This window comes from Canis lupus, chromosome 10 (genome assembly GCF_011100685.1).
Source record: "Canis lupus familiaris isolate Mischka breed German Shepherd chromosome 10, alternate assembly UU_Cfam_GSD_1.0, whole genome shotgun sequence".
Taxonomy (NCBI): Eukaryota; Metazoa; Chordata; class Mammalia; order Carnivora; family Canidae; genus Canis; species Canis lupus.
Window position 1 is genome coordinate 27,265,766 of NC_049231.1, and position 16,262 is coordinate 27,282,027.

The 16,262-nt window shown below is 40.5% G+C and overlaps 1 long non-coding RNA gene across 1 annotated transcript; it reads right to left on the reverse strand.

The window, feature by feature from the left end:
• Positions 1 to 1,466: 1,466 nt before the first annotated feature.
• Positions 1,467 to 15,656, reverse strand: LOC102154095. Its single transcript, XR_005365588.1, has 5 exons — positions 15,424 to 15,656; positions 9,508 to 9,580; positions 8,661 to 8,769; positions 1,768 to 1,941; positions 1,467 to 1,603 (listed from the first exon to the last, which is right to left on the reverse strand). It is a non-coding gene; the product is annotated as an uncharacterized LOC102154095 (long non-coding RNA).
• Positions 15,657 to 16,262: the final 606 nt, after the last annotated feature.

Below are 16,262 nucleotides of genomic sequence, written 5' to 3' on the forward strand. Positions count from 1 at the left end.
TATAATGACAATCTTTATAGACCTCAAAAAGATTTCATGTCTTTTGTTGCATCACCTTGTATAAAAATGGAAGTATTGAAAGTACCATTTGTTACAAAAGGTATTTGATTATCCGTTCTCATTCACTCAGCAATGCTTGGAGCTAAAGAATATATAAGGAAAGTATGGTTCCTGCCCTCAAAGAACGTGTACACTAGTTAAGAGAAAATACTAATATTTATAAAAGAGAGCAAATGATTATATAATTAATTAATCAGTAGTGTGGGCTTGGATTAGAGGATTCCAAAAATGGGAGAGGAAAGGTTAAGCAGTGGGACAGCATGTGCAAAGGCAGAGAAGCTGAATTTGGAAACAAGAGACCAGCCTGACAAGTAGAAATTGTTCAGTGTTGGGTACTGGGAAATAAGAGCTTTTTTTTTTTCTTTTTACTTATTTTATACCACAGAAGTTGCTTTTTTTGAATAACCATAGATAAAGTCATCTAGGATCAGATTTTCTGTATTCAACAAAGTCATCTAAATGACTTCTTCTGGTATCCAAATAAAAATGCATGCTTTTGTCCTTCCTAAGGGAAGATTTTACTTGATAGAAACTGAGCAACAACTAAAGATTCCCTGGTATGTGGAATACTAGGAGCCCAGAGCCTTTGGGTAGGAAAGGAAATAGAAGTCCCAAGATTTGAGATTCAGAAAAATTTTCTGGATTAAACTGAGTAACCTCCTCACCAATGAGAATTTACCAAGAGGTGGGCAGTAGGTTTGGATGTCAGGGCCTGATACAAGGGCCTACAGTTCCGTGAGGCTAGTTGTAATATGGCATGTAGCTGAAGCCAGAAACTTCTCTGGGTCCAGCTACTCTGTGTGTTCTACTTTGGAGAACAGTAGCTGAGAACTGAAGATGGTGAACTAAGAAGCTGTAACCTTGGGGCCCAACTTCGGGATAGCACAGCAGATTGTGCAGTGCCAGTGGAACCCTGCTAGGCCAGGGTTCACTTTGCTGGGGTTTTCCAGTCCTCCCTCTCCACCTGACTATAGAAACTGCTCTCACTTCTTATCTAAAGGGGACAGAAGAGCTCAAAAAAGAGCTTTTATTGGTCTGGACTCTTGGTTACAAGCCACAGAAACTCAAAGTAGCACATGGAAGATAGGAATTTATTGGCTCATGAAATTCAAAGTCCAAAAGTAGTGCTGACTTTAGCCACAGATGGAGCCAAGATCTCAAACAGCATCATCAGGACTTGCTCTCCCTGCCTCCTTTTCCTTTTCTGATCATTTCCATGCTGCTATTGTTCTCAGACAGGCTTTCCCCACATAGTAACCAAAATGCTGCTTACAGCTCCAGGCTTACATCCCACTAAGTTAGAAAACCCACTAGAAAAAGCATGCCTTTTCCTCCATAGATTATTCATTTTGTGGGAAAAAACAAAATGAGAACAGAGGCTATTTATTCAGAGTTTGCTACAGCAAGAGAGTCAGTGACCTTTATTTGCTTTTTGAGACTCAAAGCAGGCAGAGGAATGGGAAAGCTTTATAGTAGAAAAAAGGAAAGACTGTAGGTGTGCTCTGATCAGAAGTTGTTGGCATGGGGAAGCTGAAGGATTAACCTGATGGAGACACAGAAAAAAAATAAAGGAAATAACATTGGCATCACAGAGACAAATTAGGAAATAGTTACAATAATTGTGAGATGATAAGGAATTGGACTGGAGTAGCAGTGAAATAGATATTTCAAAAAGGCAGTTAAGAATTGGTGTGAGGAGTGGGATACCTGGGTGGCTCAGCAGTTGAGCATCTGCCTTTGGCTCAGGTCATGATCCTAGGGTCCTGAGATTGAGCCACACGTCGGGCTCCCTGCTCAGTGGGGAGCCTGGTTCTCCATCTCCCCTTGCCCATCCCACTGCTTGTGTTGGCTCTCAATCTCTCTCTCTCAAATAAATAAAATCTGTAAAAAAAAAAAAAAAAGAATTGGTATGAGATTGAATGAAAACAAGAGTCACAGGTGACTATTGACAAAGTTCTCTAACCTATGAGGGGAGATTATGTTTGTATCATGATTAGGAATAAGGAAGTGTCAAATAGAGATTAGGCCTTTGACCTGGAGAGGTTAGTGTATTAGTTTGTTAGGACTGCCATAATCAAGTACCATAAATTGGATGGCTTAAATAATAGAATTTTATTGCCTCACAGTTCTGGAGGCTAGAAGTCCAAGGTCAAGATTGGTTCCTCCTGAGGTCTACGAGGGAGAATCTGTTCCATGCCACTTCCCTAGCTTCTGCTGGTTTTCTGGTGACCTTCATTCAGTATTCCTTGACTTGTAGAAGAATCACCCTGTTTCTGCCTTCATCTTCACACGATATTTTTACTGTATGTACGTGTGTTCAAATTTCACCTTTTTATAAGGATACCAGTCATGTTGGATTAGATGTTTACCCTATTCTAGTATGACCTCAATTTAACTAATCATATCTATAATTACTTTATTCCCACATAAGGTCACATTCTGAGATATTAGGGTTTGGGACTTCAGTGTATGCATTTTAGTGGGGACAGGAACCCACAGCAGTTAGTAAGAATCAGGTACAGCCAAGGGTCAATCACTGTTGGCCCATAACCTCCTCAGGAGCTTTCCAGGGATAGTCTGAAATCAGCCCCCATAGATGGAGGGCAGAGAGAGACTGAAGAAAGAGGCAGGCCACTCTCTTGGTGGGTGGCCATTTTGCTCAGCAAAGGGAACTTACATATGAGGCTTGTCTTGGGCAGCAGCAGTAGATCTCTGCACCCACCCACCAAATTTTAAAAGTATATGTAGAGGCCTTAACTGCACTGAGTCATGTATACTGTGCAGGTATTTTTCAATACCACACCACTATCTCAAGGCTATGTCCTTGGAAAAATGGGAAAGACAAGCAAAACCCATACTCCAAGGAAAGGGGAGGGGGCAAGGAGCTCCAATTGTCTGAGCCTACCTCACAGGTCAACAGGAATTCATGTCTTCTGATGACATCCCCTAACAAGCATCACAATGCAGAAGATACAATCTGTACTCAATACTGGCTATAGTCAGAAACATGTAAATCAAGGTCTAAGGAAATCTAGTATCTTTTTAGAAAATGAAGAGGTTGAAATAGAATATCTCTACCATCCCTTTCTACCTTTCCTGTTCAATCATTCCTTAAAGATCAAAGAAAAAACAAGAATAGAAAGCCAGGAGATCAGAATAGGGTTGCCAGGCCAAAAATAGGGAATACAATAACTTAGACACCTGAGAAAGGATATCTTTCAGGGCATAAAGAGGGATTAGGACCTTGGACACCAAGCCACACCCAGTCACGTTGTCTTCACCTGACTCTGGCTTGGATATAGTGAATGTTTATAATTTTTTTATTGTGAAGTTTCCATTTCTCTGTTATAATAACATCCTGGTTTTCTTTTAAAGAGTTCTCTCTCAAGACACCTGGGTAGCTCAGTCAGTTAAGTATCTGCCTTTGGCTCAGGTCATGATTGCAGGGTTCTGGAGCCCATATCGGGCTCCTTGCTCAGTGGGGAGTCTGCTTCTCCCTTTACCCCTCTGCTCTCTCATCTCTCTCTCACTCACTCACTCTCTCAAATAAATAAATAAAATCTTTAAAATAATTAAAGAGCTATAACTTCCCAATTCATGTAGCCTATTCTGAGACGTTGGATACTGAGTGACAGTTGCAAAGATTAAAACATGAATTAGAAGCCACTCATTTGTGCAGTGACAGCAGGGCAGCAGGGCCAGCAGCAGCAGCGGTGACCTGGCAGTCTGTTCCTGCTGTTAGACTGCAGGTTTCTGATTTCTTAACTGCAGTGTTGCTCAAACTCCTGTCCATTTCCTGGGTGGTTTTCCAGCCTCCTGTCAATTCAGTGACTCCTAATGTCCTTCTGACAGATTTTCCTTTGTTTCAGTTAGCCAGAGTTGTACTATACTACTTGCAATCTAGAACTCCAAACAAGGCACAGAGAAAGTGATTCCCAAATGCTGTTTCAGGGAAATGGAGAAAAAGGAAGCCAGGGAGAGCTTGCTTAACACTCAAATGAGAGATTCCTTATTATTCATACTCTTCATATACTCTATCCCAGTAGAGGCCAATGTGGAGCTTGAACTCATGACCTTGAGATCAAGACCTGAGCTGAGAGCAGACACTTAACTGACTGAGCCACCTAGGTGTCTCAGTCTTTAATATTTTAGAAGAAAGTTGGGATTTTACTTGACTGAATATAAAAAAAAAAAACAACAACCTGAAAATAGCAGTGTCTTAAACAAAATCAAGGTATATATCTCTCGTTGACAAGCCATCTGAAGCCAGGCAGTCCAGAGATTCTATGGGACCCTACTTTGTCATCAGGTTTCTGTCTTGACCATCCTAGCTTGGCTTCCATGCTCAAGGTCACTTTATGCCCTAAGATAGTGCTTGGAACTCTTGTTAGAGAAACCAAGCTGGAGGAAGAAAGATGAAAGGCAGAAGGGCAGAAAAAAAAAGGGTTCCTTCCAGCTGAGTCAGCCCCTGTGAAGCAGCCCTCCCACACACTTCTGCTTGTATCTCATTGGCTTGAACTCAGTTATACAGCCATATCTACACACAAAGAAGTAGGGAACTAGTCTTTTGTTCTAGACAGCAATATGCCCAGCTAGAATTTTGAGTTCTATAATTAAGGGGAAAAGGGAGAACAGTTGTTGGGTAAGCAACTAGCAGTCTACCGCAAAGTCTTTTACTTCCTCAGCAAAGACAAACTCATTGAAGGTCTGTTAAAGACAATGCAGAGCATTTCAGGGGTTTTCTATTTGTCCCAGTAGAGCTGATTAAGGAGTATATCAGTTAGAATGCCTTCAGCTGCAGAACACCTGGCTGGTTCAGTGGGTAGAGTATTCGACCCTTGACCTCAAGGTGGTAAGTTTGAGCCCCACATTGGATGTAGAGATTACTTTAAAAAGAAAGAAAGAAAAAAAAAAAAAAAAGAATGCCTTCAGCTGCAAGGAACAGAAAACCCAACTCAAAGAACTTAAACAATGAGGAAATAAGCCATCTCATATAATAAAAAAGTCCAGAAGTTGACCTTAATCAATTAACTAATTAACTAGTTGGTTCATTAATATAATTTATATAATAGTTAAGTTAATAGCAACTATATAATGTCATAAAGGGCCCAGGTTCTTTCTATTTTTTCACTTTCCCATCCTCACTGCTGATTTGTTCTCCAAAAGCTCCCTCATGGTCAAAAGATGGCTACAGCAATTTTCCTTCACATCCTAACATGACAACATCTAGATAAAAGAGCAAAGAATCAACCCACACAGCTGCCTTCAGCTCATGGGTTGGCTGGAGGGTCTAAGATGGCCTCACCCATATGTCTGGGGTCTTCTCAGGATGGATGAAAGGGCGGGACTTCTCTCTGTTATCATTCAGTAGTCTAGCCTGAGCTTCTACATGGTAGCTGGGTTCCAGGAAGGCAAGCACTTATCGAGCCTCTACTTATCTCATGCTTGCTAATGTCCCATTGGCCGAAGCAAGTCGTGTGCCAAGCCCAGATTCATTGTGAGGGGACTACATAGGAGCTTGTTAGCCAGAAGCTATGGTTACTTGGAAGTCATCAATGTAATAATACTCTACAGGATACTATGTTGGGCCTTTGTAGGTAGGGAGAATTCATCTTCAAGAGGTTACAATATGACCAGGGACATGAAACACAAGCTATTATAAAGTTCAATAACAACACATGATTTAAATATTTAAATAACATTTTTAAGACTATGTAAGTCTAAAGGCAGACACAGAGAAAGGGGTTTCAACCTGGGAAAGCTAGTTGGAACTTTCCCAAGAGGTTTCATACAGTGGTGAATGTTCCATGCCTCAGGGTCAGGCCTTCTGCCTTTATCTTCAATGTGTTTAGTTCTTCCAGCATTGACTAATTTCTAGAGAAATGGCTCTGTCTGAATAAGCACACAAACTGCCAAGTGGAGTATACCAGAATGCTAGTGATATTGAAGAATGGACTATAATGGCAAGCTGATCAGATATAAAGATTGATCTGAACTACCCATTGCCTCAGTGAGCAAGTTCAAATGAAGCTAAGGTTGCTTGATAAACATGGAATCAGAATAAGGTTGCTTGATGTCCACAATAGCCAAACTATGGAAGGAGCTCGATGTCCATTGACAAATGAATGGATAAAGAGGAGGTAGGACATATACATGCAGACACATAATGGAATACTATTCAACTATCAAAAAGAATGAAATCTTGCCATTTGCAACAACGTGGATGGAACTAGAGGGTATTATGCTAAGCGAAATAAGTCAGAGAATGACAAATATATGACTTCACTCATGTAGAATTTAAGAAACAACATAGATGAACATAGGGGAAGGGAAGGAAAAATAAAATAAGACAAAAATAGATAGGGAGACAAACCATAAGAGACTCTTAACTCTAGGGAACAAATTGAAGGTTGCTGGAGAGGATATGGGTGGGGGGAATAGGACAACTGGGTGATGGGCATTATGGAAACATTTGATATAATGAGCACTGGGTATTATATGCAACTGATGAATCACTAAATTCTACCCCTAAAATTAATAATACAATATATGTTAATTAAATTGAATTTAAATTAAAAAAAAATTTAAGGGCAGCCTGGGTGGCTCAGTGGTTTAGCGCCGCCTTCAGCCCAGGGCGTGATCCTGGAGACCCGGGATCGAGTCCCACATCGGGCTCCCTGCATGGAGCCTGCTTCTCCCTCTGCCTGTGTCTCCGCCTCTGCCTCTCTCTCTCGTGTATCTATCATGAATAAATAAATAAAATCTTAAAAAAAAAAAGAAGATTTAAAAAAAATTTTTAAAAAGAAGCTGTATCTCAGAACAAAGAAAAAGAATAAGGTTGTTTGAATATAAACTTGAATTATTAATGGCTGCTGACAGCACACTACATTCATCCTCATTCATTCACTCATATGTATATTTTAAATAAAGAGTATTTAAGACAAAAAGGTATAAAAATAATGCAGTTGATAATCATGAAATGAAACATTACCAATACAATTGAAGACCCCTGAGTATCCTCTAGGATTGAATCTCTTTCCTCCTCTACAGAATTAATCATTTTTCTGAATTTGTTGTCAAACACTCCTATACATTTCTTTTTTCTTACATTACATATATGTGCATCTCTAAGTTATAAAGCATACTGCCTTGTGGGCAGCCTGGGTGGCTCAGCGGTTTAGGGCCGCCTTCAGCCCAGGGTGTGATCCTGGAGACCTGGAATTGAGTCCCACATTGGGCTTCCTGCTTGGAGCCTGCTTCTTCCTCTGCCTGTGTCTCTGCCTTTCTCTGTTTCTCATGAATAAATAAATAAAATATTAAAAAAAAATAAAGCATACTGCCTTGTATTCCACCAATACTGAGACACCAGTTAGTTGCCAAGTATAGCAGATACAGGAATGATTAATTAAGACAGTTCCTGGGATCCCTGGGTGGCGCAGCGGTTTGGCGCCTGCCTTTGGCCCCGGGGCGCGATCCTGGAGACCCGGGATCGAGTCCCACGTCGGGCTCCCGGTGCATGGAGCCTGCTTCTCACTCTGTCTGTGCCTCTGCCTCTCTCTCTCTCTCTCTCTCTCTCTCTCTCTCTCTGTGTGTGTGTGTGTGTGTGAGACTATCATAAATAAATAAAAAATTAAAAAATATTAAAAAAAAAAATAAGACAGTTCCTGATGTGTAGACTTGTAGGGAAAATCATCCAAATAACTATAAATGTGGCTAAGAGCTACAAAGCAAAAGTACAGGTAACTATGAGAGTACTGACTAAGGGAACTGGCTTGTCTGGGATTAACCTGACCAGGTTTGGGGCACGTACTAAGACCTGCCAGGCAGCCTGGAGATTCACATTGTTTTGACAAAGCACCCTCTACCTTGGGTAGCTCTTGGATGGCTGCTTTGCCACCCTTCCTACTACCCCCTTCCTCAAGCAGTTTCACTCTTTGGCAGAGAGCAAAAAGCCTGTCCAGAACACTATGACCTCAATTCAATTCACAAGTACTGTCAAGGGAGTCAACTCCCACATTTCTGAATCTAAGAACTGGTCTTTACAACAATTCCAGTAAAGGAGGTAATGTCATGTGAATCTATTTACACTGACTTATTTACTTTGTGCAGGAGTCCATTTAGGTGGACACAACAAGCCTGCAGTACTCCTGTAAATTTTCAAACATATATGCCTAGATTTAGATATTTATACAAAAATCCCTTTTGACTCCAGTACCAATCTGAACCACCCCCAGATCAGGTAGCATGTGTTTGTGTGTGTGTGTGTGTGTGTTTAGACTTGGTGTCCTTATTTGACATAGTCCTTCCTAAGTGATAACCCTGATGTGAAGTTGATTTTCCTCCAAGTGTGTGCAAACTATATTTTGCCTCTGTGATCAAAATTATGTAAACACCAGAGCTTTCTTTCTCATTATATAATACCTTTGAGACACCAGTTGGTGTTTAACTGACCCATCGATGTTTTCACTGTCTTTGTCCTTATGTTCTCATTTTTGGTCCCAGCCTGTTTTTCTTCACATTATTAAGTCTGTATTTCTAAAGTACAATTGTATTTCTAAAATGCAATTTTAAATATATAATTAAAGAACATAATTGTATACTTTCTGGTCAATTCTCCTCCTTTCCATTCTGTTGCTCAGCAGGATGTTGCCAACTCTCCTCTCAGAGTCTCCAATGAGCTCCATACCTGATCAACATCCCTGTATCTGTCTGGAGAACACAGAGGGCAGAAAAAAAGGGAGCCTTTTTTGAGGAATCTGTTTGAAAACATGAACTGGCCCCTCTACCTTCTGCTCAACTGCCTTAGCATATACCTACACCCTTCCTTTCGGCCTATGAAGGCTGACTTTTCCTCTCTCGGATTTGTCAAAAGTAAACCAAGATTGCCAACCACCTTTTCCTCAGATTTGTATTTCCCAGGAAAATCGAGGCCCTGCTGTGGTTCTAGAGACTGTCAGGGCCTCCCAAGCACCAGCGGTGCCAGTCACACAACTCTGGCAGGTCTGATCTTTAACCTTTGAGCCACACCCAGGAGAGCTCAGAGATTGGGGTCCAGCACGTAACATGGTAGATGGTCCTTGACCACAGGAACCCAAAAGTTTGCTTGGGTCAGTTTTTTTTTTTTTTTTTTTTTTATTTATTTATGATAGTAACAGAGAGAGAGAGAGAGAGAGGCAGAGACACAGGCAGAGGGAGAAGCAGGCTCCATGCACCGGAAGCCCGACGTGGGATTCGATCCTGGGTCTCCAGGATCATGCCCTGGGCCAAAGGCAGGTGCCAAACCGCTGCGCCACCCAGGGATCCCACTTGGGTCAGTTTTATGCTTCTCCAGAACTAAAAAGCTACCACGGGAATGGACTTGGTCAGTCAGTCTGTGGTCAGTCCAAGCCTGTGATAGTCTTTTTCTATTGCTAGCATGCAAAGAGGAGCCCATAATGTCAGCCTTACCTGGACTTCAATTGCTGAAAAGCCTGGGATTGGCTGCAACCTTTGCAACAGTGGGCATGGTGGAGAACAGAGACTGTGGGAGTAAAGAGTAACAGAGAATTTGGGGAACCAGGAATCTAAAGAAAATTACATCCCTGTGCCTTACAATCTATTAGAACGTCTCAGAATTTTCTCTGGACTGGGAATCAGTTACCTCCCATGTGGCTGCATCCATCCTGATGGTGTCTATTCTCAACCATTATCCATCTTGAAGAGGAATTCAGTAGTCTGCGGCATCTTAATGGCACCTCCGTTACAAACACCCTCTACTGAGCACTAGAGAACATTACTGATTTCTTCTGAAGGTAAAACATTGCCTTATTGCCTCCTCCTCCTCTTCCCCCATGTAAAACATGTTTACTTTCTCTGGCTTCTCAGATTTTGCACTCCATACACATCATTTAACACTGTCTTTAAATTCATTTATATTCAACAAACCAAAGAGCCTTCAGCTACTAGGATCCCTTGACTTGGAAGGCTGCTAGGGAATTATAACAATTTTTTCTGTCACCAAAAGAATTTTTCTTGTCCCACCCTAATTAGGAAGGTAAATTTGCTGAGGCAAAGGGCAGGGTGGATGTATCATCCTGTGCATTTGTGTATGCAAGTGTAGTATTCGTCACACCTTGTTAATTATAATCCCCCCTTTCTCATTTAGAGTCTTTAAGATGCAGTAACACTGTTAATCTCTATGCTTGTGAGTCATTCTCTTTAATTCTTGACTATGTCACCCCTAGTGAGCTGAGTGTATAGTCTCAACTCTCTTCCTCCTCAGCTTGCTTGCATGCTGTGCTAAAGGGAGGAACCAAACAGCTGCCCCCATTATCTATCAAGAGAACAGAAAAAATATTGTTTCCAGGTGGTGATTAATGCCTCCAAATGCCAAAGGACAGACAGGAGATCACGTCTCTAAGTTTCCAAGCAAGGAGAGGACAGAAGTAGACCTTGAGTTTTTCTATTCATATGTATGAATAGGGGTTAACAAAAAAATCACAAAAGTTGGCATAAATAAATATTTTAAATGTAGGTAAAGACTAGAGATTTGCTGAAGCAGGGAGGTAGTGAGATGTTGGACATTTTATATGATTCTGTTTTCTCTTTGAATTATTTTCTTTCCAGAATTTTATCCCATATTTTTATATTGAATGTCTTATTTGTCATTTAATTTTATTTCTGTCACACAGAATTGTGACACAAATATTAAAATATTTTATCTCATTTCCTATGATCATAAGGCTCTACATATTAAAATTTCTGGATTAGGGACACCAGGGTGGCTCAGCAGTTGGGTGTCTGCCTTCAGCCCAGGGTGTGATCCTGGAGACCCATGATCGAGTCCCACATCGGGCTCCCTGCATGGAGCCTGCTTCTCCCTCTGCCTATGTCTCTGCCTCTCTCTCTGTATGTCTCTCATGAATAAATAAATAAAATCTTTAAAAAATAAATAAAAATAAAATTTCTGGATTAAGTTATCATTATAATTATTTTTAGAACACAAGCAAAGTAACATAAATATATTAAAACTTAAAAACTGTGCAGCTTGGGTGGCTCAGCGGTTTAGCACTGCCTTCAGCCCAGGGCGTGATCCTAGAGACCAAGGATCGAGTCCCACATCGGGCTTCCTGCATGGAATCTGCTTTCCCTCTGCCTCTCTCTCTTTCTCTGTTTCTCATGAATAAGTAAATAAAATCTTTTAAAAAAATAAAAAAGTAAAACTTAATAACTATTAGACATAGACATTTTTTATTGGGAATATCTTTTTATTTTTTTAAAGTTTACTTATTTATTTAAGGAATCTCTAGAGACAAACACCCTTGAACACACAACCTCAAGACCAAGAGTCACATGCTTTTCCTACTGAGCCAGCCAGATACCCTGGGAATGTATCTTTTAATAAGATAGATGTAGATTAAGAAATAGATCCTGTATCCATGGAATAATATTACTTTCGACTATTCTTTTTTCCCCCCTCCTTTTTTATAGCTGTAAGTGCTGAGAAACTTTAATCACATAATTTAGTAGGTGGGAATAGAAAAGAGCTTTGTTACAGTAATGTCATTCAATTCTTTAATCTCCTTCCAAGTTATATGCCAAAAATCTCATGATCTATCTCAAGTTATTTTTAATGATTTACTGACTGAAAATTCCACATGGTTCTCTTTCCATTTTGTTGAAAGCAAATAACTGGAATTCTCCTAATTTGCAAAAAGGTGTTACCAATTCATTAGAATCATTTCCTTTTCTCACTTCTAGATCATTTCTAATTGTCCCTGTATTCAGCACCTCTGAGATTTGAACATACATGGCAAAGTCCATAGTAAGATTTTAGATAGAAGAGAAATATTCTTTTTGTTTGTAAAATAGGTGACATCTTAAATTTATCCATTTTATGAATTTTAGAAAAGAGTATATATGAAAGTTTATGTTTTGAAAATAGATTTCCTAAAAGCTCTGTTCCAATGTGTCCCTCATATACCATAGTTTGAAGGCAACTTCTTTAGGTTACCTTGTTGACTTAAGAATGTCAGTATTCTCAACCTCTTAAACCTAAACTACAATGAACCATGCTATCAAAAAACTAATCTTAGTCCTACCAAAGCAGAAAGCAGAGGCAACTATATTTCACATTTGGGGAGTTTAAGAACTATGAAATTGCAGAGTTGTAACACTGAGATGAGAGAATGTATGTACAGAACTTAGCATAGGTGGTTGACAGCAAAATAGCTTAAAAACAAAAACCTATGGTTTTAAAATCTAAACAAAAGAAATAATTCTCTTAATAATTCTCTTAATGGGGATCCCTGGGTGGCGCAGCGGTTTAGCGCCTGCCTTTGGCCCAGGGCGCGATCCTGGAGACCCGGGATCGAATCCCACGTCGGGCTCCCGGTGCATGGAGCCTGCTTCTCCCTCTGCCTCTGTCTCTGTCTCTCTCTCTCTCTCTGTATGACTATCATAAATAAATAAAAGTTAAAAAAAAAAAATAATTCTCTTAATGGGGGATCCCTGGGTGGCGCAGCGGTTTAGCGCCTGCCTTTGGCCCAGGGCGCGATCCTGGAGACCCGGGATCGAATCCCACATCGGGCTCCCGGTGCATGGAGCCTGCTTCTCCCTCTGCCTGTGTCTCTGCCTCTCTCTCTCTCTCTCTGTGACTATCATAAATAAATAAAAATTAAAAAAAAAAATTCTCTTAAGGTTGGAAATTGAGTCTTGAATATAAATTTTACTGCAATAATAGAACAGATAAAATGAAAAACAGCATTGATACTGTTGGCAGATAGAAGGTAAACCAAATTTGCAGAAAAACTTGACAGTTGAAAGAGAATGATAATCGTCCTGTGATCCCATGGGGAGGTAGTATAGCATAGGGTTTCTTGAGCAGCAGTTCTCAATTAGAGTCATCTCAATGTTCCCTCTGAGATGTCTTGTGACATTTTGTTGTCACAACTAGGAGGAAGAGATTCCACTGGCATGTAGTTGGTAGAGTCCAGAATGCTACAAAACATCTTACAATGCATAAGATAATCTTCACAACAAATTATCTGGCCCAAAATGTCAATAGTACCATGTGAAAACATTGCTAGCACATCTAGTTTTGAGTCCCAGCTCGGCCAATTGCTGTGTCACCCTGGGTGAGTGATGTAGCCTTTCTAAGCCTCAGCTTTCTCATCCAAGAGAGTGGAGAGATAATAACAGGTAATATTCATTTAGTGCTATGTGCCAGGCACCGCTCTTGAGTAGTATTTTCATTCGTTCCTTCTAAAATCTTATGAAGTACTGTTACCTCACTTACAGATGAGAATAGGATACAGTAAGCATGAGTATTCATTTTTTTTTTTTTTTTTATGATAGTCGCACAGAGAGAGAGAGAGAGGCAGAGACACAGGCAGAGGGAGAAGCAGGCTCCAGGCACCGGGAGCCTGACGTGGGATTCAATCCCAGGTCTCCAGGATCGCGCCCTGGGCCAAAGGCAGGCGCCAAACCGCTGCGCCACCCAGGGATCCCAGCATGAGTATTCAATAGCCATCAGTCTTAGTGGTAAGGCTTTATTTATTTATTTTTTTTAGAGAAGTTTTAGGTTTACAAAAAAATTGAGAAGTACAGAGATTTCCTATATAACTCCTGCCCCTCACATGCATGATATAGGAAAGATGTTGGGGTTTGGAGCCAATGGCTAAGAAAGAATTCTTGAGATGTTTTTGATGCAAAATGGTAGTTTTATTAAAGCACAAGGACAGGACCCATGGGCTCTGCACTAGGGTTGTGAGGAGTGGCCCATGATATACTTTCAAGTTGGGAGGGGGTTAGGGAGAGCGTAAGTCTCTAAGGAATTTCAGAAGCAAGGTTTCCAGGATTTTGAGGGAGCCAGCTATTGTTAGGAAAAGGTGATTTATTACTAATAAAACCTTAGTCATGAGACCCTTCAGATGTATATCAGTGGGCCATATGCTTGGGGGATGATTGCCAACATACCTTGGGGGGGTTTAGAGATCAAGGAAGTTTCAAAGAAATTTTTATATGTTAAATAGACTTACAGGATCCTGAAGATTGGGCTAAGATTGCCTTTTGCCCTTAGCAAAGTATTAACATCGAGGCAGCTGAGTTCCTAGAGGAATGTCACTCTGCCTGTTTCAAGGACTTGTCAGTGGGCTGTACGGAGTAAGAAAACCTAATCTTTCTTTTGCCTTTGTTTCCCACATCAATGCAGAGCCATTATCAACACTCTCCACATTTATTACAATTGATGAACCTACACTGGCATATCATTATCACCTGAAGTCCATAGTTTACATTATGGTTCCTTCTCTGGGTTTGGATACACGTATAACGATATGTATTCACCATCATGGTACCATACAGAATAGTTTCACTGTCCTAAAAAATCCTCTGTACTCCATCTATTCATCACTCCCTCCCTGCTAACCTCCCTGGCAATCATGGATCAATTTATTGTCCCCATAGTTTTGCCTTCTCCAAAATGTTATGTAGTTAGAATCATACAGTATGTAGCCTTTTTAGATTGACTTCTTTCACTTAGTAATACACAGTTAAGATTCCTCAGTGTCTTTTTAAAGCTTGATAGCTCATTTCTTTTTAGTGCTGAATAGTATTTCCCTTCCCTTGATGTACCATAGTTTATCTGTTCACCTATTGAAGAATATCTTGGTGCCTTCCAAGTTTAGGTAATTATGAGTAAAGCTACTATAAACACCCATGTGCCGGTTTTTGTCTGTATGTAAGTTTTCAAATCTTACATTAAATACTAAGGAGCACAATTGCTGGATCATATGGTAAGTGCTTAGGTTTTCAGAAAAAAGATGAAGTGAGCAAAGCATAGTTCCTTTTTCCCAACAGTCTTGCCTGTTACTAACAAAATTCCTAGGTTCTCTGACAGCTCTATTTAATGAAAATCTTTCCCTGTATTTTGAAAAAATGTAATAAGCTTCAACCATCTTTGGTGAGAAAACATATATCAAGAATGAGAAATGCATACTGTGGATTCACGTTATTAAAAAAAAAAAAAAAAGCCTGCCATAGGAAAACTAAAAGTTCACCTTTTTGGGGAGGTGTTATTAACCTGATAATGATACAAATATATAATTACATACTGTGAAAAGCCTTATGAAGACAAAGGAGCTATGAGATGCTATAGATAGGGACCTGATCTAGTAGCAAAATATGATTTTTCCTCGACAAAACAGAGGGAGGGTTTCAGTGGACCTAACTTAATTTATAAATTATTTATAAAGAGAGCCTCAGATTTAATTAGCCTATCTGCTAAATAGGCAAAACAGTCTGAATTATTCCTTAAGTGCCTGTACAGTCTAAATCACAGGAGCTTGTTTTGTCACTCCTACAAGGTTTATCTTTGAGACTTACCTTCATATCCCACCCATTAGCAAATCATTAGCTACATTTTCAATTAGACCATGTCTCCTTTACCCCTTGCTATTAGTCTGCACCGAACCCCATCATCTCTTGCCTAAACTAGTGCACTAGCTTCCTAATTAGTCTACCTGCTTTTGCCCCAACTCACTCTCAATTTATTCTCTATTCTGTAGTCATAGGGGCCCTTTTATTATGTCACTCTAAAAACTTTATAGAGATTTCCATTTTACAGAAAGGAAAAAACAAAGTCCTTACAGCAGCCTACAAATCCTTCAAATCTCTCCCGTCTTTCCTCATTACAGCCCGCCACGGCCTTTGCATGTGTTCCTTCCTCTGCCAGCAAAGCTAACTCCCTCCCTTTAGGTCGCTGCTCAGATGTCACTGAATTAGAGAGGCCTTCCCCCAGGTCACCCCATGTAACACCGTGACATCCATACACTCCCCTCCCCCACAGACACAGAAACACTATCCCCTTTCCTCGCTTTTTCTATTTTAATCAGCAATCTTTATTTTTTAGTTAGCAATCTTTAAATAACATAAAGATTCATTGTTTTATTCCCCCCCATTGTGGTATAAAGCCCATGAGGGCAGGAACTCACGTGTCCAGTGCCCTCTGCCCCAGTGCCTAGCACAGTGCTGGGCTGATGCAGTGTTCAGCACAGGTCCAGTGGTTCCAATTGTCCATCTGCGCTACGGCCCCAAGGACCTCTGAACGGCTTGTCACCAAGCTCCTTTCCTTGAGCTCCTTTTGTCATAATTTGGGAAACATTTACAACCAAGAGACAACAGCCCCCACAATGAAGGACCTCGAATCCCGCGCCCCCGCCCCC